At 32.8% G+C, this 26,494-nt stretch overlaps 1 protein-coding gene and 1 long non-coding RNA gene across 8 annotated transcripts in view; one reads left to right on the plus strand and one right to left on the minus strand.

Moving 5' to 3' along the window:
- Nucleotides 1–26,494, minus strand: part of LOC111414045 (homeotic protein spalt-major-like) — a 77,292-nt gene that overhangs the window by 28,330 nt on the left and 22,468 nt on the right. The window lies entirely within an intron of this gene.
- LOC111414047 (uncharacterized) lies at nucleotides 21,569–26,356 on the plus strand. Its single transcript, XR_002706241.2, has 3 exons — nucleotides 21,569–21,696; nucleotides 21,748–21,944; nucleotides 26,159–26,356. It is a non-coding gene; the product is annotated as an uncharacterized lncRNA (long non-coding RNA).

Here is a 26,494-nt window from a genome sequence, read left to right on the forward strand (position 1 = left end):
CCTTAAGTAGCCAGCCCTGAACCTAATCGAGCATCTTTGGGATATAATGGGACGGAGGATTAAAAGTCAGCATCCACCACCTAACAGCTTAGACGAGCTGCGACAAAGTCTTATTCGCTTATTCCCTCAAGAAACCATCAGATCTCTAATTGAAAGTATGCCACGACAATATCAGGCTACAATAACAACCAGAGGTGGTAACACTAGTTACTGGTAACCTAAATACGGTTTAAAAGAAGTTCTTTGTGTTCGTAACAATAATGATCATTTTACATGATTTTGTTTATTTTCAGTTTTCGTTTATTTCCTACAATTCATTTAAGTCAAACTTATTGTTATTATCGAAATAATTCTATTTATGTATTCTATTTTTAATACGTTTTTCAAAATGTATGCTAATTTTGACTTTAATTATAATAAATCGAAATATATAAGTGGTATGTTAATTTTGCGGTTAAGCGAATAAGGTCTTGGGGTAAAACTGCCATCTTCCCATCGTTCACAAAACTGAAAAGAATTACTCTGTAGTTTCGTGTACTGGAGTGATTTATTGGTTGGAGAATCACCGAATTACGATTTCTGTTGTAAATAAACAAGATTTTTTCAAATATTTCAAAGATAAATGTTAGTGAAGTAGTGTAGTTCCGTAACATATTACTGACTTTTACAATAAAAAATTTATTTTACGTTTAAGAATTACTCGAGGTAAATTATTAGGTACTTTTTTCTTTGAATAGTTAGTAAAATGTATTTCATTTTTCGTGCCAGTACAAACAAAAAAGGTCTAAATGAAGCTGAAGTGTCATTTTTTCGAAGAACCTACAGATATTTTATCGAGCGATGATGAATTTGAGCCAGAAGTGATCGAGGCACAAAGTAGTGGTAGTAAAGAATGGGAAATTGAAGTGAGTAGCGATGAACACAATACAGAAAGTGGTAATGCGACAGAAAGTGATGAGAGTGATAGTTATTTCTTAGGAAAAGATAATGTAAGAAGACTCCAGTAACCGCTCATACTCGTGCCAAGAACTTGGTGACTAATTTACCTGGTGCAAAACAAACCCATTGAAGCACTGAGATGTTTTATCAGTGATGATATTATAGATTGCATAGTTTTTACCAACCTCAAAAAACAGAGCAAATAACAAAAACTAAGTATGGACCTCCTATGTTTTATGCAACGATGTCTAAAAGACGTTTCGTATACCTTTTGGTCAATTTCAATCAATAAATTAGTAGCGATTTCAAATTTTTGGACTCCCTTCGTCGAAAATTGTAAGAAATACTACACGATAAGTGAGTATGCAACTTTAGATGAAATGTTGATAGCATTTAGAGGAAGGTGTAGTTTTATACAATACCTTGCAAAGAAACCAGCAAAATTCGATACAAAAGTTAGTGCTCTTTTACCTTTTATTTCTTAGGAGGAAAAGTATATGCCGGTAAGGAAGGCAATACAGTTGCAAAGGATCTGGCCCACAAAGTTGTTATGGAAATCACGCAACCAATACATAATACAGGTCGAAATTTAACCACTGATAAATGGTACACTTCTATTCCTCTAGGACAAAGTTTTCTTGAAAAAAAATCATCCTTGTGGGAATACTAAAAAAGAATAGAAGAGAAATACCTACCACTCAACTATAGAGGGATTTAGTCCACAATCAAAAATGCTTTCTTACGTCCCAAAAATAAATAAAAGCGTGGTTCTTTTCAGTATATTTCATGACCGAGCAACCACTATGGATGCAGAAACAAAAAAAACAGAATAAATATTATTCTAAAATTGTACCAAAGGAGGAATTGATACACAGGACAAGTTATGCAGTGCATATTTAGTGGTGTAAATGCATTAGTATTGTACAGGGTGGGCAAATTTGATTGTTATTATAGGCTATCTCAGAAACTATAAGAGGTACGAAAGAAGTAGGTGCCATGTCTTACTTGAGACTAATCCAATCCCGCAAACACCAAGCTTCTATCTTCCTTTATTTTTAAGTCAAAAAGTCAGATTGTGATTTCAAAAAATGCTCATATTTCGTTTATTTTTCCAATTAGGAAGTTAATGGGGTTGATACGCTTTTAAGACACTTTTTTAAGTAGAATATACTGCCGTTGAAAAATTTTAAACATACTTGATTTTTGAGATACAACACAAAGTTGTATTTTTTTAAATACAAGCTATACTTGATTATTATGTTAGAAAAGAGCATATTTTTAGCTTTCCAATGAGCCAAAATAGTTCCAAAATAGTAAGTGGTAATATTCAAAATTTTGATTATTGTAGGCGGGTCCGGACAGTAAATATTACCTAGTGGCTATATGGTTTTGCACGAATATGACACAATAAAGTTGGTTTTGTATCATTATTCAGGATAAAGTTGGTTTTGTAACAACGAATAACAACTTTGAATAGTTAATTTAAATTTTTCAGCATCTTATCACTGACTTTGTTCACCAATAAAAAATGGTTAGCAAGTAAAGTTTGCTTATTAAAATTACAAGAAATGTATTAATTTAATTAAATATGAATAATTCGGTAGTATTTTCCCAGTTTTCCAAACATAAGATTTAGAAGTTTTTTGATATCAGCAATCTTTTCTTTTGAAATTGGGTGAGATAGAGGAAAATTAGGGATCATAAACTGGGAGGGGACTAAACGGGTAACTTCTTTCGCACAATTCATGAATGAAATAATAAGTAAACTCACGTTACTGTAGTAACTAATGTAAGTAGCATTTAGCGTTTTCCTCGTCTACTACAATTAAAAATTAAAATTTAAATTTTTAATATTTTAGAATTGAAATAACGCTTATTTTCCGCAGATACATCCTGCGTGCGATACATTGAAAAGCTAAAAATATGCTCTTTTCAGTAACATCATAATCAACTATAGTTTGTATTTAAAAAAATACAACATTATGTGATATCTCAAAAATTATCAGCTATGTTTAAAATTTATCAACTCCAGTATGTTCTACTCAAAAAGTGTCTTAAGAATGTATTAACCCCATTTCACTAATTTCAAAAATAAACGAAATATGAGCATTTTTTGAAATCGCTAAATTTTGACTTTTTGGTTGTAACTTAAAAACAAAAGAAGATAGAGATTTGATTTTATTCTCTTATAGTTTCTGAGATAGCCTATAATAACACCTAAATTTGCCTACCCTGTGCAACAGAACGAATCCAGACGCAATAAAAGATAAAAAACTTGGCAGACGACATTTTACAAGAACAACATATGAAAAGAAGAAGTACAATGCAAACATTACAGAAACCAGTGAAACACAATTTGAAACGTTGTGGCATTGAAACACCTAGTACATCAAGGTAGTTCAATAGTAGTGCTACTATTACTCCTAAGAAAAGGTCCCTCGTTCATTTTGCTCCAGGACATAAGATAGAAGAACTGCTGACAAATGTGTTCAGAAAAACTGTAAACCATTTATATGCAGAGATCACAGTGTTATAATGTTAATAATCAAAAAAAAAATATTAAGAATTTTTCTTATGTGATTTAGTTAAACAATAGTAACATAAAGGATAAGTAACAATAAGCGAATAGTTTCTTGGTAATGAGAGGCGCTTGTGGAGTGCCGTAACACTAAATTCCGGAGGCGTATCTCCAATCGTTGAGAGCGGTTTAAAGCTAATACGTGGTCCCGGGTCCTTCCCAGATGTGTTAATCTGTCGACGGGAGCACGCACGGCGAAGAAATACGTAGCAATTTGCTCGAGCTCGCGATGGACCCCGATTAGGCGCGGCTTCAGGAGCAGGCCCGAACCAAGATCGTCCACTAAATAATACGAACCGAGCGATCCTCTATCTATTAAATATTAGCATAGCTAATCCGGGGGGGCGGCCTCTCCCCTTTTCGTGACGGCTCCTTCTCTATCTGTTCTTCGGCGTTTCCCTCGACCTGCCTCTCCGTACCTCATTCGCGATTACATCATATGCTCGCGCACCTGTCACGGCCGCGTTATTTATCGCCTCGGTAAGGAAACGGCCACGGTGTTGTTGGCCTGCAAGTTCACCTGCCCCGCGCGCCCGGTCGCCCACGCGTCTGCCCTTTTTCCCCCCCGAAAACTTGATTAATCGGCACACGCGCGTATCCGCGGGCGGACGACCTAATGGGAGTTTCGATTTCTGTTTCACGATTTTCAAAAGACCCCTCGGCGACGTTTATGGTAAGTAGGCCGGTGTTTGGTTGTGCTTGCTTACCACAGGCGTGCGTTTCTTCTTTTCCGTTTTTTGTTTTTTCATGCCGGAACATCTGATAAAAAGCTATGGGCGGGCGTTGAGCGTGCGTGATTACAACTCAATTAATTTAGATGAGGGGGACTGGTTGTAGTTGTAGTTGTATGGAAATGAATCCCTAGAAGAATGATGTAGATCTCATAAAAAATTAGTATATATAGCTTACAACTTTGCGATTTTTTAAAAGTTAAAAAGATAATTAAACGATCCGTGCATTCCAAGAAAAGTAACCGTCTCACAGAAATGTCACCGTAGAAAATGCGCTAATTAGATCGAACGTTGTCGTGAAAGGAACGCGACATTATTGATACTTCTCGGGGTGGAAATTTCACGGCCATCACTCGGCGTTGATGTCTAATTTTGGAAATCATTCCGGGAAAAGCAACCTGGCCCGATGACGGCGCACCTTTCGATTAATAACCGCCCGATTCCTTTATGACGTCGATTCGTGGAAGCACCATTAAGAAATTTGCTTTTGTGCTTTCGAGCGTAAAGTCGAGTGGAAATAAAACCAGAACGATGCGGGGAGGAGGACGCGCATTTGCATGCGGGCTTGTGATGATGGAAAGAACAATGGACGCCGGCGGAGACAGATCAAAATCGGGACAGGACCGAGGACTTAAACATGACGCGGCTCCGAAAGAGGCGCAGAAGGACGCCGAGGACGACGTCGACGGGAGATCTTCGTTGCCGCCGCTTTAAAATATACTAATTGGACATAAGTCCATCGTACGGCTGCCGCCCTCCCGCGTTTTTCTTTGGCTTCGATACCGATTTGATATATGTAATATCGAGACGGGACAAGTGTCCCTCAACGAATCGATCCCTACAATAATTAGATGAGCGAAAATATACCACCCATACAGCACTTGTAATGCTGTTGACTAAAAGGATCGAAAGAGTTGAATGACAACACATCAATTAAATAAAGGAAATTTTAATGAATAATTTGTTTCGTCAACTTTAATTGATGTTTTGAAATTCGAAGAATTCACTTAGCAAGGTGTACAAGTCAAAAAGGGCAGCCACGGAATGTCTATGTCGCCTATCGTCGATTAAGCTAAAGCCTTCAGCACTTAGAGCAAATGCATGCAAATTTGCGTCCGCTTCTTTTCTCGACAGCTAGGAGATCGGCTTCCTATTCCAATTGGGGCCTCTACTTTAGATGTAAATCCGGGACGATTGTCCTTGACGGAAGGGGGCCGCGATCGTCCCACGGCGCTGTTTGCGCGAGATTAAAACGCAGGAATTATGCATTTTGATACGCATAAATACGGCCGCGTATCGTTCGTGCCATTAGAGATGGCCACGATAAAATCTCCGGTCCGCGACCGTTCGTTCGGCTCCGCTTTGTAATGGCCGACTCGAACGACGTCACGAACTCCGGGAGTTATTGCACCATACTTATTTGTATAAATAAATTGATATCTCTTTCTCCAATAGTCTGTATCAAACGATCGGCGCGTACGCAATAGGAAAATAACGACCGATTTACGACATCTCTGGTATTGGCATCTTGAAACGGCAGCACTTCTTGCACCCGCTCTTAATGAATTATACCGCTTAATTGGTCAACTTATTTGCACGATTAAGCTTAATCACAAAAAACTTCTTCTCGGAATTGAATAATACCGAGCAATTCAAAATGTTACATTTTTTGTTAATATGTCTACATTTCTCTAGTAAGAAGTAAAAGGAAATTGAACGTTAATAAATGCAAAGATTACTTAACAATTAGCATAAAATTGAGATAGTGATAGATTATATTATTTTCTGTATTCCTGTGATTTTGATTTTATTCGAGGAAGCTAGGTTGTTCTTAAAAATGTAGTAATACAAATTTGGATGTTTCGATGTTGGTAATTGTATTTAAATGATACGCTTTTTATTAAACTTTTAACTTTTAAATATACGTTCTTTCCAGAAGGTGAGGTATATCAAAAAATCAATCCTTGTATCACAATCTAATATCTGTATCAAAACTCACTGCTCAAGTATTTTAACAAAACATAAGAACTTGCTGAGTGAATTTGATCATTCAAGTTTATATACAGAAGTGAGAGTGGTATAAAGATGCTTGAATGTTTTGTCGTTCTTTAAACTTAGTGCTTTCTATATCATTACATTATCCCAGATGTTGCGGTGGTTTGCGATGGTGTAAAAAATCAATTACAACTATAAAGTAGCGACGGTCTAGAATCAGGAAAAAATAGAAAAGTTACTATAAAAAACCAACTAACTACTCATTCAAATAAATACTAACCTGAATCATAAAGTAAAGCGAATCAACACTCTTCAAAGAGTTAGGTGAAAATGTACATATATAAGGCAGATTATGGTATAAGATACTTTTGTGGTAAAGCCACGAGCAGAAAGTTTTCTGGCGCTTTATATTAAGTTATCTATTCCATTGCAACCTGTACGTTATGGAAAATATCAAGATAAAAGTGTGGCCATAATTGAACATTAAATGAATGGAACTCAAAGATGTAATCTATGTAATCTAGAGTAGAAAGCAGAGTATCATGATGAATTCGAGCAAAATCTTTAGAAAAAATTAAGATTATTACTTGTTTGTCATTAATTGTTCTTAAACATTCATCAATCAGCCCTAAACGCTCAGTATTGATACTAAAACTTGGACGCAACAAGAATTTGATAAGATTCCGCAACTCTCAAAATAGTGCAGAAATCAGATTTAGCTCAAGAACATCAGAACTTTTTATGCAATGGTTCATTAAATGACAAAGCAGAATTGATGCACAAACGTAGATTTGATTTCTTTTAACATTTTTACGACTTCAAATCTATTTCCAAGAGAGAAATAGTAACAAGACTTTTTGAAACATCAATTAAGTAAAAGTAGCTCCAAAAAATGATTAATTTAGTATAATTATGTAAAAGTTCATAGCTTTGGAAATGTTTTTAGGAATAGAAATAGGTCGCATAACAGTTCATTTAGAAACCTTTCTTTTATCATTAATATCATGGAATTGAAGGAATATGCTTGACCAACAGTGATTTTAACGTTTTCGAAATCCCGCTGAAGTAGACTTGGTAAATAAGTTTAATAGTTTGAGAATCTTAACAATATAACGGAAAAAATGTTGATATGCAGCAAAATTCGGTTCCACCTATTGTTTGTTGTCCATCATTCTTTTTCAAACTTATTGTCAAGCGAAAGAGTCAATAAGAAAAAAGGAACTTGAAACAATTCAAATCTTTTAAAAACGTTAAGGAATTGTTTAAGCATAGATAAAATTGAACAAAAAGTTGTATACGTAATTATACGGGTATACGACTAATGGACTTTTTATTACAACATTACATATGTATGCTGCAATACATTTTGCTCTATTTCTTGCATTGGATCTTGTGAAAAACACAGAAAATTCTTAAACAACTTCAAAATTGTGTTGCAACCTCACCACGCTTCAAAAATAAGTTCCTCAACAATAACTACAACAAATTATTGAGAAGGTTATGGCATTATTAATGTTGCAAGATCATAGTTGACAAATTGTTGAAAGATATTTTTGAATATTAGGATAAATGCTTACAACTAGAAAGCACCTCAAATCATTTCATGTGCATATTTTTGAAAACGGCAGAAATAAAGCAGTAAAACTAAATAACTAAAAACGACATAAAAAAAGATCAACAGTAATTTAATGAAAATCGTTCACGTTCAAAGCAAAAAAGAAACAGATAATATAAGATAATATGGGGCCGATTTATTAAGAGTTCACAAAATTGTTATAAACATGATACATTATTGTTGATGAAAAGTTGTTTCCTACGTGCATATTTACCCTGCCGAATTAATCAGATAAATTCTACGTAAATTTCTAGTTGGCGTGCGATGTGAATAGTAAGCATACAATAAATGTAAATTTTATGAGAGTTCTTCATTTTAAATATATTCAGTAATAAATTACCCACTATCTACACTAAATAACAAAAATGATAACTTGTTTAATCGCCAGTTAGTTAGAGCCAGTGCGGCATGAATGTTTTTAAGAATTGTACAATTACAAAAAAGGTTCGTAATTCACGAACATAATAAAAAACCGATTAAATGATGAAGGGATAATTTTGGATTTAATATTTAATGTTTATTTCTGAAAGTGTAATATATTTAATAGCAAGGCTTTTAAAGTCTTTTAAAGAAATCAATCTGAAGGATTTCATCTCTACCGTTCTTAGTTTCTGCTTTATTCTCTGTGTTTCTGCTCTGGTCTCTTTTCCATAGGTTAGTATTGGTGGAACTAACGCCTTGTATATTTTGATTTTTCGCTCTATTTGCATGAATTAGCTACTCTAAAATGCCTGGTTTTGCGCTTCCTTGTATAGGTTGCGATCGCTTGAAATTTCGACTCCCAGATTGTTGAAGTTTATCACTTGTTCCATGATTTTGCCTTTCAGCTCCAGTTTGCATGTTCGAGGTTCCCTAGACGTCTCTAATGTTTTAGTTTAGCACCAATGATATAGCAAGAACACTCTAGTCGGTACATACTGGAGTTTAAAGAACAGACAAAGGAGAAAAGGAATGGCTACTTGAAGTATAGAAGCTCCCAAACACATGAAGAGAGAGAAAATTAAAGAAAGACACTGCAAAATGTTCATGAAGAACAAGGAATCGGATTTTTATGGAGCGCAGAAGAAAATTTGGAAGATAATTCAAAAGAGGAAAAGAGATGTGAATGAATACGTTCAAATTAATATCACAGCTTCAAGATCAAAAATATATAATTTTACCACAGAAATGCACGAAACAAATACAGAAACTTTTCATGAAAGTAATGTCGACATGAGACATAAGGATTTATATTCAAAATAGAGGGGATAAGAAGACACCAGAAAACTATGAAATATAAGCCCATAAGCCACAATGCAAAACGAAGCTAATCAACGTTCAACAATTTCTGCTTTTAATCGTTGCAACATCAAGTGGCAAGGAGAAACCATGCGATAGCAAAGAACTGATGAATTCCGGCCGATATGATTCGTATTTATCGCAGTTCAAAGATGTTTTACAACCTCAGAAATAGCAATATTAGTAGTGTTATGTTAAGATTTGTAATAATACTGGAAATAAGATGTTGGAAAAGTGATAATGTTAATTAGCTTTCAAATATAATTGATTTTGGATTGATGTTGATTTTTGATGTTGAAGTTTGCAGCAAATTTTTGGTAAAACACTGATTTGTAATCTATCAATTTTCGGAGAGATTGTCAAATACTAGCAATATTTTGAAATTTATCATAAATATTCTATAAAGATAAACCTTTAATTTAAACATAACCTCATTGTTTCATCTTACATAGGGACGAAGTTATAATTGGTTTAAAATTGGTTGTTTTTGACAAGAGTTAGCAAAATTCGATCTAGGTTGCTTTAATTTAAAAGAATCATATCTTTTGTACTAAAAATATTGAAGAAATGAAATTTATCATAATTATTCTACAAAGATTGAGCTTTAATTTGAACTTAACTTGACCACTACCGCTTAATCTGGGAAAAAGTTATCAATTTTTAAAAATTGTGGATTTTGACAAGTTTCGACAAAATCGATCAGGGTTTCTTTTAATTAAAAAATCAAAGCTCTTGTACTACAAATATTGAAAATACAAAATTTATCATAAATATTGCATAAAGATAGAGCTTTAATTTAAACATAACCTCATTGTTTCATCTTACATAGGGACAAAGTTGTGATTTGTTTAAAATTGGTTGTTTTTGACAAGATTTAGCAAAATTAGATCTAGGCTGCTTTAATTTAAAAGAATCATATCTTTTGTACTAGAAATATTGAAGAAATGAAATTCATCATAATCATTCTATAAAGATTGAGCTTTAATTTGAACTTAACTTGACCACTACCGCTTAATCTGGGAAAAAGTTATCAATTTTTTAAAATTGGTGGATTTTGACAAATTCAATTCAATTCCATTAACAAATTTTTTTTAAGTTTTTCTTTCTTGATAATAACCACGTATTTTTATCTAAACTTCAAAGATGTTTTTTCTTTCATGGTTCTGCGGGATCCTAGCCCATAAGCCACAATGCAAAACGAAACTAATTGACGTTCAACATTCACAAGAAGTAAATTAACTAAAGCATATCGAATAATAATGGAACTCTTCCTCATGAAAACAAAAATAATTTTAAAAATCTCAAAACTATTTCTGCTTAAAATCGTTACAACATCAAGTGGCAAAAAGAAACGTAGTTCAAAGATGTTTTATAACCTCAGAACTAGCAATATTGGTGGAGTTATGTTAAGATTTGTAATAAAATTGAAAATAGTATGTTGGGAAAGTGATAATGTTAATTAGCTTTCAAATATAATTGATTTTGGATTGATGTCCATTTTTGATGTTGAAGTTTGCAGCAAATTTTTGGCAAAACATTGAATTTGTAATCCATTAATTTTCGGAGAGATTGTTAAATATTAGCAATTTTGTGCCTTTTTGGCATACTAAGCATATTTGGAACTTTTAGATTTTTTTGAAAATTAAAGCTTGTGTATTGTGTAACTAGATGTGATTTCCATAAAGTACCATAAAACTTTTTTTTGGTTACATCCAAAATTAATCTCGTTTTATTTGCTTGTAAAAGTCTATAAATCACATCTGGATGATATCGAGCCAATAATTTTATATCTCCACTGCTACTAACCAGTAAACTCTGGAAGTTAAATAAATCCACTTAGGATTATTGCGCGTTTACGATCGGACTGGTCTCAGGCGCGGTTCCTCTCGCTGTAAATATTATGATAGCAACAGAACGGGTGCTTTGTCGAGAGACCATGGAAGCGTAAAATATGGTATATTGTTCGCGCACGTTCACACATATGGCGCCCCACGGGTTCAGAGGGTCACTTGTCGTATTAAAATGCGGTAGCACCGAGTCGCCCGTTATTGATTACGATGCGTCGAAGGCAATTTACTGTGACGATGACAACTGTCGTCGTCGTTAAACCCGTTAAAAAGAAGAAAAAAAAATAAGCGTTGTCGTAAAAAAATGTTCTGGTGAATGCGCCGTTTGTAGTTTTTTGTAGGAAAAGAGAAACAGATGATTCCCATATTTAGAAATGTTTTAAATAGATTTTTGTAGGTTATATCAAATTTCAGGTAATTGCGGTTAAGTACCTAATAAATCAGACGTCGCCGTGCAATAGAAAAAGGGGCAGTAATAGTAATTTTCATTTACGGCGCAATTCCGGGCATCGTAAAGTCACGGACGCGTCAAACGTTTCACCCGAAATTAGCCTAGTCTCTCTAATGGAATTGAAATAATACTCTATCTATACACAATAATTAATGGCGCCGTGATAACTATTTATATAAGGCTGCGCAGTAAAAAGTATTAAAAAAAAATACGTTCGAGTGATTCGATTTCGTGGTAAGGTATAATCATCTATCCCGCGGTCATAAATCGACCGGTAAAACGCTCTCTAAATGTCTTTAATAAAGCCTTAAATCAGACGCTATTTTTAAAGGCGTGTTTACACGTTCCTAATGCACGCGCACATTAGATAATAGCCAAACCCATTTACTACTTCGTTCAACTCCCCGTTATACATTCTCGCTTTTGACCTGTAGATATTATCTTTCACCTTTTTCGTTTATTTTTGACAATGGCATAAATCTCGTTTTAATTAACAAGATTTATAAACATTTTTATTAAATTGTTTAAGTTTTTATCAAAGAAATAAATTCAACAAATTAAAAAATAAACAATTTGGTTGTATTGTTTTAATTGAAATTGATAAAAAGCGTGTCAAATTTTCAATTTTAATTACTTAGTATTATCCAGAATAGAAAATGATCTCATAAATATACATTACAAAAGCACTTTCAACAAATTGTACATACCACTATATTACTTTTTGTTACCTCACTGTCTTTGCATTATTTTTTACAAAGTATCTAAAAGCAAACACGTGTTATATCGGTTATTATGCCCCCGAAGTCGGTGGGAGGCAGCCGGCCATTATGCAAAACTTGATTAATTAACGCGTACAATAATTGTGCATTAAATATGCATAATAGAGTTGCAATTGCGTGCATATAAACCACTCCGATATAAACATCAATTAAAACAGAGATGTAGAAAAAATGACAAAAATAAATGTTTATAAATTTGATTTCGAACAAAGCGACCTTAAGGGAAAGAGAAATTATGAAAACAATTTCCGGTGCAGATGTCATAAGTGAGGGGATTTATTTGTTTAGAAATGAAGCAGAGAGGCAGCTTATTTCTTCTCAAAACACGTGCTCTTTTCGGAATGTTAAGGCTAAATATATCCTTTTTTAATATGGGAATCTGCGGAGCGTTGAAAGCACGCGTCAAAAAGTAATGCTAATTGTCGAGATAGCGGGGTACAAAACGCCTGTAAATACTAATTATACTTTGTAAAACACGCGCATAAAATTTTATTATCATATCTCGTAGTTATGCTCCCACTTCCGGTAAGAGGGGCGCAATGTGTTAAGTGAATTATTTCTGGTCTGATGATACCGTGTGTACAGGTGTGTTCAAGTTACAAACACGACGCGAGCTTCGACACCTTTTGATAGTGGAATGAACGCGTAGAATGCGTTAAACGAATTAACATGTTGTGGCCTGGATGAGTTATTACCCGTTTTACGTTAGATTTATTAATCTGATAGCAACTTAACGTTACACTTTACGGTATGAATTATTAATGGGTGTTGGTTTTTCCATTAGAATTGTTCTACTTCTTATAATATAATACAACCTCGATATAACGGATTTGGTTAGAACGGATGTCGGATAAAATATTTTTAAATATAATGATTATAAGCCAAACATCTCTTAAGATGGCTAAACCCCAAAGTCCTCAGACGCATGGTTAAATCGAAAATATAAAATTTATCATAAATATTCTATAAAGATAGAGCTTTAATTTAAATACAACCTCATTGTTTCATCTTACATAGGGACGAAGTTATGATTTTTCTAAATTGGTCGTTTTTGACAAGTTTTAGCAAAATTCGATTTAGGTTGCTTTCATTTAAAAAATTTTCGTACTAGAAATATTGAAGAAATGAAATTCACCATAAATATTCTATAAAGATTGAGCTTTAATTTAAACCTAACTTGACCACTTCCGCTTAATCTAGGAAAATGTTATCAATTTTGTAAAATTGGTGGATTTTGACAAGTTTTGACAAAGGATTGCTTTTAATTAAAAAATCAAAGCTCTTGTACTACAAATACTGAAACTACGAAATTTATGATAAATATTCTATAAAGATAGACCTTTAATTTAGACATAACCTCATTGTTTCATCTTTCATAGGGACAAAGTTGTTATTAGTGTAAAATTGGTTATTTTTGACAAGATTTAGCAAAACTCGATTTAGGTTGCTTTAATTTAAGAGAATTATATCTCTTGTACTAGAAATATTGAAGAAACAAAATTCATCATAAATATTCTATAAAAATTGAGCTTTAATTTAAACCTAACTAGACCACTTCCGCTTAATCTGAAAAAAAATTATCAATTATTAAAATTGGTGGATTTTGTGAAGTTTTGACAAAATCGATCAGGGTTGCTTTTAATTAAAAAATCAAAGCTCTTGTACTACAAATATTGAAAATACGAAATTTATCATAAATAATCTGTGACGATAGAGCTTTAATTTAAACGTAAGCTCATTGTTTCATCTTTCATAGGGACGAAGTTATGATTAGTTTAAAATTGGTTATTTTTGACAAGATTTAGCAAAATTCTGTCTAGGTTGCTTTAATTTAAAAGAGTCATATCTAGTGTACTAGAAATATTGAAGAAACAAAATTCATCATAAATATTCTGTAAAGATTGAGCTTTAATTTAAACCTAACTTGACTACATCCGCTTAATCTGGGAAAAAGTTATCCATTTTTTAAATTTGGTGGATTTTGACAAGTTGTGACAAATTCGATCTAGATTGCTTTAAATTAAAAAATCAAAACTCCCTGTACTACAAATATTGAAAATACGAAATTGATCATAAATATTCTATAAAGATAGAGCTTTAATTTAAACATAACGTCATTGCTTCATCTTTCATAGGGACAAAGTTGTGATTAGTTTAAAATTGGTTGTTTTTGACAAGATTTAGCAAAATTCGATCTAGGTTGCTTTAATTTAAGAGAATCATATCTCTTGTACTAGAAATATTGTAGAAACAAAATTCATCATAAATATTCTATAAAGATTGATCATTAATTTAAACCTAACTTGACCACTTCCGCTTAATCTGAAAAAAAGTTACTAATTTTTAAAATTGGTGGATTTTGAGAAGTTTTGACAAAATCGGTCAAGGTTGCTTTTAATTAAAAAATCAAAGCTCTTGTACTACAAATTTTGAAAATACGAAATTTATCATAAATATTCTGTGACGATAGAGCTTTAATTTAAACGTAAGCTCATTATTTCATCTTTCATAGGGACGAAGTTATGATTAGTTTAAAATTGGTTATTTTTGACAAGATTTGGCAAAATTCGGTCTAGGTTGCTTTAATTTAAAAGAGTCATATCTATTGTACTAGAAATATTGAAGAAACAAAATTCATCATAAATATTCTGTAAAGGTTGAGCTTTAATTTAAATCTAACTTGACTACATCCGCTTAATCTGGGAAAAAGTTATCCATTTTTTAAATTTGGTGGATTTTGACAAGTTGTGACAAATTCGATCTAGATTGCTTTTAATTAAAAAATCAAAACTGCCTGTACTACAAATATTGAAAATACGAAATTGATCATATTCTATAAAGATAGAGCTTTAATTTAAACATAACGTCATTGTTTCATCTTTCATAAGGACAAAGTTGTGATTAGTTTAAAATTGGTTGTTTTTGACAAGATTTAGCAAAATTCGATCTAGGTTGCTTTAATTTAAGAGAATCATATCTCTTGTACTAGAAATATTGTAGAAACAAAATTCATCATAAATATTCTATAAAGATTGATCTTTAATTTAAACCTAACTTGACCACTTCCGCTTAATCTGAAAAAAAGTTATTAATTTTTAAAATTGGTGGATTTTGAGAAGTTTTGACAAAATCGGTCAGGGTTGCTTTTAATTAAAAAATTAAAGCTCTTGTACTACAAATATTGAAAATACGAAATTTATCATAAATATTCTATGACGATAGAGCTTTAATTTAAACGTAAGCTCATTGTTTCATCTTTCATAGGGACGAAGTTATGATTAGTTTAAAATTGGTTATTTTTGACAAGATTTAGCAAAATTCGGTCTAGGTTGCTTTAATTTAAAAGAGTCATATCTATTGTACTAGAAATATTGAAGAAACAAAATTCATCATAAATATTCTGTAAAGATTGAGCTTTAATTTGAACCTAACTTGACCACTTCTGCTTAATCTGAAAAAAAGTTATCAATTTTGTAAAATTGGTGAATTTTGACAAGTTTTGACAAAGGGTTGCTTTTAATTAAAAAATCAAACTCCTGTACTACAAATATTGGAAATACGAAATTGATCATAAATATTCTATAAAGATAGAGCTTTAATTTAAACAGAACTTCATTGCTTATAGGGAATTATGATTTTTTTAAATTGGTTGTTTCTGACAAGATGCTGATTAATGAAACAACTTTTTAAAAGTGCTAATATTTCGATTGTTTATTCAATCTTCCTCAGAGCTTTTCAATGCTAAAAAGATTTTACAAGAAAAAACCAAGAATTAAAAGTTTGATAATCATTCATGAAAAAACAACTAGCAAAAAACCAACTTACTTGTTTAATGAGACTAGGGAATGAGCAATGTTTGACTTCATAATAAAGTCCATCTTGTTTTCCCGAGGGTTGTGTGTTAAAGTTTTAAATTGTTAACGTAATTTTTCTATTTCAATTTTATTATGGACAAATTTAGTAATTTTTAATATTTTAAAGTTTTTTAACAAGTTTATTATGTTTTTTTAATATTTATCGTTTTTCTTACTTCTTGCCGTTTCTGACAAGTTTTAGCAAAATTCAATGTAGGTTGCTTTATTTATTAGAAATATTGAAGAAATGAAATTCATCATAAATATTCTATAAAGATTGAGCTTTAATTTGAACCTAACTTGATCATTTTGGCTTAATCTTGGAAAAATGTATGAATGTTTCTAGTTCTAGGTCTAGTGTTAGTTCTAGTTTTAATTGTTATGTTATGAACTAACAGCATTACAAAGCACGAATAGAATAAATTAAACATTTGCTAATTCAAAAAAAACCTATGCGTGACGTCACGAACGGGCCTCCTCTTAGATTCTATCGTATAAATATAAAGCCATGATATATAGCATAACTTAGTTTTGGTTCTTCCAGAAATGTTTCAAATTTTTTTGTTAAAATCTTTTTTAATAGACAGCAACAACTAAAGCTATAATCCAAATTAGTCTGGTTAAACTAATTCATCGAATGTATATAGGGCGTAATACGATGAGCGCTTCGACATCAAATTGGATTTTATTAAATGGGCGCAAATCAATCGAAAACACTGACGTTTAAATTCGTCTGCAACGAAAATAATTCAATACAATTTCTGTTGCAAACAATAACGATTTAATTAATTTATCCCGGAATGAATTTGGTTAGCGGGCTCGCAAACAGTACAGGGTGGGCGCGGCGCCATCTGTTTTCCATTTCTTAACCCGAAAAAAATCATTTAGACTCGGCTGATTTATAAAAGAAAGAAATCCGGGATTCGCCCTCCGGTAACGGAATTAAAATCGATAAGGGAAGGATGTTGGAGGATGGGGAAGTCAAATAAAATTATATTTTCTGTCTGACGAATCCGAAACTCGTCGAATTAAACGCGTTCAATTTATCCTCTCTCTTTGATTATTTAAATTCCGTAATGGATTATTTTCGAGGGGTTTAGAAAGAATATCTTATCGAATTCAATAATCACTTTTATTTAAATAAAAAATGTCCATTTAAATGCACAAGAGTAGGTAACAAGTTATGCATATTATCGTTGTCATAAAGCTGAATAGGCATATGCGTGCGGCCGTCCTTTTTACCACGTTTTTTTAAAACTTTTTTTAAGCGTTTTATTGATAGCTGGTCTATAAAACTCGCCCGAAATGGTCATATACGTAAGTTATTTATCAAAATACCGCGTCGGTACGCCCGTCGCGTTTCAAGGCTCGAATTATCATTTTCCGAACATAAAACCTCCGGACGAGACTCGTTCCCCACTAATTGGTCTATGGACGATAAAGGACTCTGGAGTTATTATTACAAAGTGGAACAATACGACCGGTTAACAACCCGCCTCCTTTTCGGTGCACAATGAGGAACTTCGAATGCCGTTACTACACCTCAGAACTAGACTCGTTATAGGGCCCCAATGGGATGTATTTATTGCGTGGGCCATGGGGGCAATTCAAATAATTACTTCTGCGAAATCCCCAATGGTTATCTACATTTCCATTACGTTGAGCTAGCTAAACTCTATGAATAATGCAAGAGTTGTATAAATTCTATTAAACGGAATTATTTTACTTTAATAAGGAAAAAGTTAAGTTCAAATATCAATAAAAATTGTACATAATCTATAAACAACTCTCATACAATTATGATTATATCGTTATAAATCTAATCTGCTAATTATAAACTGTTTTTAACTAAGCTGAAGTCGGTTGCGGCTGAGGCCATATTAACCCAAAACCCAGTGCCTCAGCCGTAAAGCTCAGCTAAACTTAGGGTGGAAAACGAGTTTCGTCTGATTAAGCTGAAGTTGCCTGAATCTGAGTCGATTTAATAAATTAAATAACACGTATTGCTTCAGCTAAACTTAAGGTGGATATTGTATGGTTTCGCCTGACTAAGTTGAGTCGCTTACGACCGACACTCTACCATTAATCAACCCAAAACTGGTCAACACATTCCAGTGTCTCGTCCACAAGCGACATTGGTTAATGTTAGGGAAGGGAATGGATGGTTTGCTTGATTAAGATGAGGTCAGTTACAGGTGGGTTTCCACAATTAATATCATATCAATCCAAAACTGGTCAACATATTGTAATCAAACATCATGTTACAGTGTGCTTAAATAGTTTGCTTTTCTAGAAAGAAAGCACTCAAAGTGAACTAAATTCCCGATTGATTTAAAAAACAACCGTTGATTAGAAAGTTTAGAAATATGGGATTTCCGTTTTTTCATCTACTTTTTATATACTATTTATTAAAACTTTGCAGAAATAAATCACAATACAAAGAAAATAATGTTACTAAAATAACAATGTTTCATTTTAAAGATACACGTATACAATGAATAAGCCTTATTGTTAGTAAAAAAAATGTTTTTACACTTATCACACTTATTATATATTTATTATATTCAGTTTCTACGGGTTTCGATGCACATCACGTCTCATCCTCAGGAAACAACCTCAAATGTCGGGTAATGTGATAAAAACAACATTGTAAAATGAAAATACACTTAATTATTTATTAATCGTGTACTTGCGAATTTTTATTTACTTTTTAGAGCATAATACATTAATTTATGCAACTTATTGTTGAATTTCTGGATCTATCTGATTTAAGCAATTTAATCAAATCATAAAATGAGTGTATTGTTAATTATTAACTGCAATAAAGAAGTAATAATTTGATGTTGTTTGATATGAAAAATTTTGATTTGATATAAAGATGAAATAAAGATTACAAAATATGTTGGAATAGCTTGATTAACCTTATGATATGGTCGATAGACATTAAACATTAATGGTTGCATTCTATAAGAGATACAGCGGGTGATCGAAACTGTTATTACGAACTCTAGAATTTTTCAAGAGCTGAATTTTGGAGCAATATCAATTCTTAAGAGGTGAAACATGTATACAGAAGATTCCAGAACTCAAATATACTTTCGTAAATATACGATCGTAAATATTTACTACTAATTCTAGAATTACAGAATCTTGGAACTCTTGTTCCTGGGCTTGTGTTTTTGCGAAATAAAGTTTATTTAAGAACTTACATCTGTAATTGAGTGATGTCAAAACCTTAGCCTAATCCATCTCATTCAACTAACATCCCTAACCCAACATTATGTTGCGTGTTGCATTGGATATAAAGGTGTATTGTTTCTCTTATAAATTTATCGCATAACCGTTTCAGTGTTTTTTCCACAATGTTGTATACTACGGTGTCAACAGCTTTATCTAGGCTATATGTGTGCATAAATTTATAATAGAAAAGAAGATATTAAGAAGAAGCTATCGCCGCGGAGGAAATAAAAGCTAAAAGCTAAAAGGATGTCCACAAAAGTAAATTGTCGTCAGCAGTACGTAGTTGTTTGTGTATAGCTTAGGAATTAATGAACCTGTGGGACATTTCTATGCCTTCCTAAAAGTTGAGGTTAGAAAGCAAAAACTAATGAATCCCTGGAATCGAAATCTAAAGTTAGTTATCTTTAGTTTAATGACAGTGTATTGCACACTGTCATTAATATCATATCAACCCAAAAATGCACAAAACATTATAGCGATGGGCCTTATTTAAGAATAAGCGAGGTCATTGATATTCCACCTTAAGTTTTGTTGAGGTTTCTTGCGGCCGAGGTCACTACAATTAATACTATATCAACCCAAAACCGGGCAAGACATTATACCGCTTCGGCAGCAAGAGACCTCAGCTTAAACAAGTAATGTTACAGATTCGTTATCCTAAGTTGAGTCTAACTTGTTTGCTGCCGAGGCGCAAGCAACCTCAGCTTAGATAGGGGAAATCATAAATAGTCTGCCTTAACAGTGATGTGCCTGCAGTTTGTTGAACACTGCAATTATTACTATATCAATCCAAAATTGGGCAAGACATTTTCTCTGCCGTAAGCAATACAACCTTTGAATTCTTGCTTATTCAATAGTTTCTAAACCTCGAAAACAATTCAACGCATCCCTACCCAATACTATATTATAATATTACCGTATGTTTATGTAAAATGGATGCTTCCAAATATAATTCTAAGTCCAATCATAACTCATATCAAAGCAATTAATAATTTTCAAACCTTCAAACTGAATCCAAGTTCAAAATCCAATCCTTAATCTAAACGCAACTCAGACCAAACCTGATCCAATCAATAACTTTTAGTACTTCAACATCATCCCTGTAATATGATGCGTTATTTGTGAAAGAGACAACAACTCCATAAGCTCTTCGGTGCTCAACTTAGCTGAGTTCTGTTACTATCTCATTATTGTCTACATCCACTACCATAATATGTGTTAAAAGTTCAACCGCATTGACTCTTTGATATACATATAAGTGATTCAAGGGTATTTTAATACGGTGTAGTGTTAGGAAGCAAAAACTGAGATTCAAGATATTCTTATAGGCCGTGGTGATGGATCGATGCGTTGTCCATAACAAGCAAGACATGAAGATCCATCTTGGCTAAGATTTTTCCACAGAAAGAATAAACACCACTTTGATTCAATAACTATGTTACGCATTACCCAAACTTATAGTTGAAAACAAAATCAATTCCCTTTAGTAAATAAAATTCAAATCCGCAATTCCATACCAAACTAATCACCAAGTAAGTTGCGAAATTCCAATTCTATCTAAAGCTAATATTTACAAAATCTAATTCTAAACCCAAGCCAAACTAACTCAGGTAATTGCATGCGTATTGCATTTATATGGTATTAAGATTTGTGTATTAATGTTATCCTCAACTGCACTCCCGCTATCATAATAAAATTGAGTATGTAACTGAGAAGTGTAGGTAAATGGAGAATAAGGTCGGCCAAAAAGCTGATACCCAAGAAAGATTAAGGGGAGAGATCTTACACATTATCTTAATGGATTTAAATTGCATAAAAGATAATATAGGTACAGTAATTTCTTTATTGAAAAGTTTGTGGTTAAGTCAGAAATCGTTAGAGTTCAACTATGTTATATTTAATGACAAACAAATAATATTAAATCTATTTGGTTGCAATCCAATTACGGGATTTCTTTAGATATAAACAAGCCGATCTCGAAATGTCAAATATGTTTCTGATCTTTCTGATTATTAAAATTAATTAACTTGATATAAACCTTCAACGTGAATCTTCCATCTCTTTATTTATTGTTTATTCAAAATGCTTTCTGCCAATCCAATCGAACCGTAACACGCGACAAAGAACAGATACGTCAATTACCGTCGCCCAATCCATCACGTTTGGTTCGATTTGATTAAAACCTTATTCTTCCAATTCCAAGAAAATCGGTGCAAACAGGAAATTGCTTTCCCACTGCTTTGCTTAGATACCGCAATTAAAAAAAAAACAAATTCAAAATTCTTGTCAACGTCTGAAAATTCAAAAAAAAAGTAAATTATTCAAAAATTATCTAAAAAAAAGGAATAAATAAAAAAATTTGAATGTCTGAAAATGGCACTAACACGTGGTACATATAACAATATAAATTAATATTAATATTTTTAATGGCGTTGTTTAGGTATGCAAAGCCTAAATTGACTGTACCAGGTCCGCATAATTTTACGAAAAAGCCACAAGATGCTAGAAAAAAATCTATATCTACAGAAGGTGGGCCGTTAATACATAAACCTTATATTCTACCGCCTAAGGATAAAAATGGTTATAGCGAACGTGATTGGTTTAGACACTTCAGCGAGTAGAAATTAAAACCCCAAGGTACGTATCCTATAGTCTCGTATCCGAGCGATTTTGGACCGTTTCCAAAACCCATAATTCTTTCCTACCGAAACTGTCTTCTCTACGCAAACAACGCCGCTATTAATTCGGTGTTAACGGACCAGTTTTGATTTTCTGGAAGCGCCAGGCGACATCTGGCTGGCAGATTACGTTTCGCAGTGAAGATATTTTAATTTCCCGGTATTTCTCGGTAACGCGACTAAACGGCGTGCGTCTGGTTTGGGGAAACTACCCCTGCAAGTTTCGGATTAAATGGGGTGTACGGTTATGAGAGACGTCTTGATTAAAACTTATGAGCCCTTAGCCGCCTTGGCAGATTGAATTGCCGAGTTGTGAGGAAACAAGTTTTGAGTCCCGTTATCCCTTGAGTAAACACAATAACCAGTCACTTGATGGCCAATTGCTTAAGAAGCCATACAACGAACGTCTTATGTCACGGCACATTTGACCCCTTGAAGACTTTAAAGAACACCCCTCGGCAATTATTAAAGTAGAAGGAAGACGCCGTTGTAACGTGATCCTTTAAAATAAGCCACTAATAACATAAAAATCGTTTTTAAAACTATCCTTCATTCAATTTCTATCAATTCAATTCTATTCAATAGATATATCTTCTGTATTCTAACCGAATGGTTTGAAATCGTACGGACATTTGAAAAAGGGGAAGAACACGCCCCGTTTGGTTTTTATTGTTGTCCCCGGTTGCGTATATTTGATATTTTAGCTCGGTTGACAATTTGGGGACAACCTCGACACAAAGGACATGCAAGAGAAGAAACTCGTCGTCCCTTTTTGTATAAGAGATGAGCTTTTTTATAAAAAAAAAGAACTCGTCAATACAAAAAAGACCAGTCGAGCCTGTCAATTAACCTGCATCCAAATTATTTAGGTTTTGGGGTACCCGAATATGGCCCACCGATTAATTTCCTCCCGCTCACGCCTTTCTCAATCGAGCTTCATTGTTATTCTTGGACAGAAGCCGGACCACCCATTAAAATCAACTTTTAAGAACCGTTCAGATCAAACTGACGAGGGGCGTGGAAACGGCACCTTTCAACAAATATGAAATTCTAAACGAACCTTGAGGCGGCGTCGCGACGCTTCCTAATATCACCCCATCCGCCAATTTCGAGCGTCGAGCAAACACTCGATATATAATATCGCAATGCAAACTAGCCTCCGGGGTTGCTGGAAATTCTCTGAAGCCAGGGAAACTGCCAAAACGTTATTGCAATGTTATGAAACTCTTCGTTCAAATCACGTTCGTTCACTTCAAAGAAACTTCACCGATTCGAATTTTTTAAATCTTTTATTTTTCGTTCAAACAAAGAAGAAAAATTAAAGTAGCGAAGGAATGTTGTTGTTAAATGATGATTGACGCCCGTTTGTCTACGTACTAGAATTCCATCCATATTTTAATTAATACCCGCTCACTTTCCACGCACTGTAAATCTCTCATACTCCATTAAGCACAAGGATGTTTGCTTCTTCCATTTAGCGCCTTTACGGCTATTTAATCTCTAAGCGGTTCTCAAAATGTTCAAGTGCATAGATGCACTAACTAAAACATTTAAAGATATGAAGGTAATAAAATGAAGGTTACCGCTGAGGATTCTTAATAATATCTTTCTTGGCGCCACGTCGCACGTGAACGTATCAATCTGACGTAAATTAAATGTGAACGCAACATTTAAGAGGGAAACATATTTAGAAATCTATTTGTTTTAGTTTTAAATTGTATGTACATTGATATAATGGACTAATACGGGGAAGGGAATGTCCGTTATATGATAAATTTTTAACTTCTAGGTCTAGTTTTAATTCAATAACTATCTAACGATGAATAACAGTTAAAACCGGAACTAACAGTGGACCTAGAACTAGAAACTTTCATAAATTTTCACCAGATTAAGCGGAAGTGATCAAGTTAGGTTTAAATTAGAGCTCAATCTTTATAGAATATTTATGATGAGTTTCATTTCTTTAATATTTCTAATACAAGAGATATGATTTTTTTAAATTAAAGCAACCTAAATCGAATTTTGTTAAAACTTGTCGAAAACAACCAATTTAAAAAAAAATCATAACTTCGTCCCAATGTAAAGTGAAACAATGAGGTTATCTTTAAATTAAAGATCTATCTATATAGAATATTTATGATAGATTTTGTATTTTCAATATTTGTAGTAAAAGAGCTTTGATTTTTTAATTAAAAACATCCCTGACCGATTTAGTCTAATCTTGTCAAAATCCACCAATTTTAAAAAATTGATAACTTTTTCCCAGATTAAGCGGAAATGCTCAAGTTTGGTTTAAATTAAAGCTCACTCTTCATAGAATATTTACGCTGAATTTTGTTTCTTCAATATTTCTAATACAAGAGATACGAGTTTTTTAAATTAAAGCAACCTAGAACGAATTTTACTAAAACGTTTCAAAAACATCCAATTTAAAAAAAATCGTAACTTCGTCCCTATGTAAGATGAAATAATGAGGTTACGTTTAAATTAAAGCTCTATCTTTATGGAATATTTATGATAAATTTAGTATTTTCAACATTTATAGTATAACAGGTTTGATTTTTTAATTAAAAACATCCCTGAACGATTTAGTCTAATCTTGTCAAAATCCACCAATTTTAAAAAATTGATAACTTTTTCCCAGATTAAGCGGAAATGCTCAAGTTTGGTTTAAATTAAAGCTCACTCGTTATAGAATATTTACGCTGAATTTTGTTTCTTCAATATTTCTAATACAAGAGATACGAGTTTTTTAAATTAAAGCAACCTAGAACGAATTTTGTTAAAACGTTTCAAAAACATCCAATTTAAAAAAAATCATAACTTCGTCCCTATGTAAGATGAAATAATGAGGTTATGTTTAAATTAAAGCTCTATCTTTATAAAATATTTATGATAAATTTCGTATTTTCAATATTTATAGTATAAGAGCTTTGATTTTTTAATTAGAAGTAACCCTGACTGATTTTGTCAAAACTTGTCAAAATCGATCAATTTTAAAAAATTGATAACTTTTTCCCAGATTAAGCGGAAATGCTCAAGTTAGGTTTAAATTAAAGCTCAATCTTTATAGAATATTTATGATGAATTTTGTTTTTTCAATATTTCTAGTACAAGAGATATGATTCTTTTAAATTAAAGCAACCTAGATCGCATTTTGCTAAAACTTGTCAAAAACATCCAATTTTAAAAAATTGATAACTTTTTCCCAGATTAAGCGGAAGTGGTCAGGTTAGCTTCAAATTAAAGCTCAATTTTTATAAAATATTTATGATGAATTTTATTTCTTCAATATATCTAGTACAATAGATATGATTCTTTTAAATTATAGCAACGTAGATCGAATTTTGCTAAAACTTGTCAAAAACATCAAATTTTAAACAAATCATAACTTTGTCCCTATGAAAGAGTAAACAATGAGGTTATGTTTAAATTAAAGCTTTAACTTTATAGAATATTTACGATAAATTTCGTATTTTCAATGTTTGTAGTACAAGAGCTTTGATATTTTAATTAAAAGCAACCCTTTCTGATTTTGTTAAAACTTGTCAAAATCCACCAATTTTAAAAAATTGATAACTTTTTCCCAGATTAAGCGAAAGTAGTCAAGATATGTTTAAATTAAAGCTCAATCTTTATAGAATATTTATGATGAATTTTGTTTCTTCAATAGTTATCTTTCTAGTTATAGGTCTAGTTTTATTTCAATGAATTGAGACCCCACCAAGACATTGAGACCAACCTCAATTCAGTCTTTTTCTGTCTTTCCAATCTTTTTTCTTGCATTTATGACTTTTTGTCGTCATCCTCCTTTCTGCTTAGTTTCTCTTTTCAGGTTCTGTTCAGTGTTTTTCTTCTATTACAAATCTGTTTCATTTTCAGTCTCTCTTCGAGAAGTTTCGTCATACTCGGTGTTAGTTCAATGAAAAGTTGTTAGTTCCACTTCAAAACTTGTTATCTATAAATAATATTAATAATATGACTTAAAAAATATTTTATCCGTTATATCCGAAGTCCATTCTAACGAAGTCCGTTATATCTAGGTTTTACTGTAATTAAATTTAGGTGGTCCATTCAAAATGATTGACTTCCTTAATCTCGACGTGCGATTATATTACACGTGTAGCAGGCAACGTGTAGCGATAATATTTAATATTAGACACGGTTTCGCAGGTTTAGCGTGAGTACAAGACAGGATAGAATGGAACAGGACGGGTCTTCGTAAGTAGAGAGTTGAACACGTGAGGAAGATAAGGGACGTCAAACTTGCTTAGCAAAAGGAGCGGCGCGTCCTCAGGACCTCAGGAATGCGGCCGGTTACGATCGAGGAATTGTATTTTAAACGGGAATAAAAACTGCAATTAAAATCGGCTCTCGTTCCTAATTTTTCCGGTCGCCAATCTGTCGGTCAGCGTGATCGCTACAAAAACCGGATGAATTATTAAATCCGATTATGAATCGATAAAATATATCACTGACGACGACTTGCGTTTAATATTTATGGACGCG

Source organism: Onthophagus taurus, chromosome 6 (assembly GCF_036711975.1).
Source record: "Onthophagus taurus isolate NC chromosome 6, IU_Otau_3.0, whole genome shotgun sequence".
NCBI classification, from domain to species: domain Eukaryota; kingdom Metazoa; phylum Arthropoda; class Insecta; order Coleoptera; family Scarabaeidae; genus Onthophagus; species Onthophagus taurus.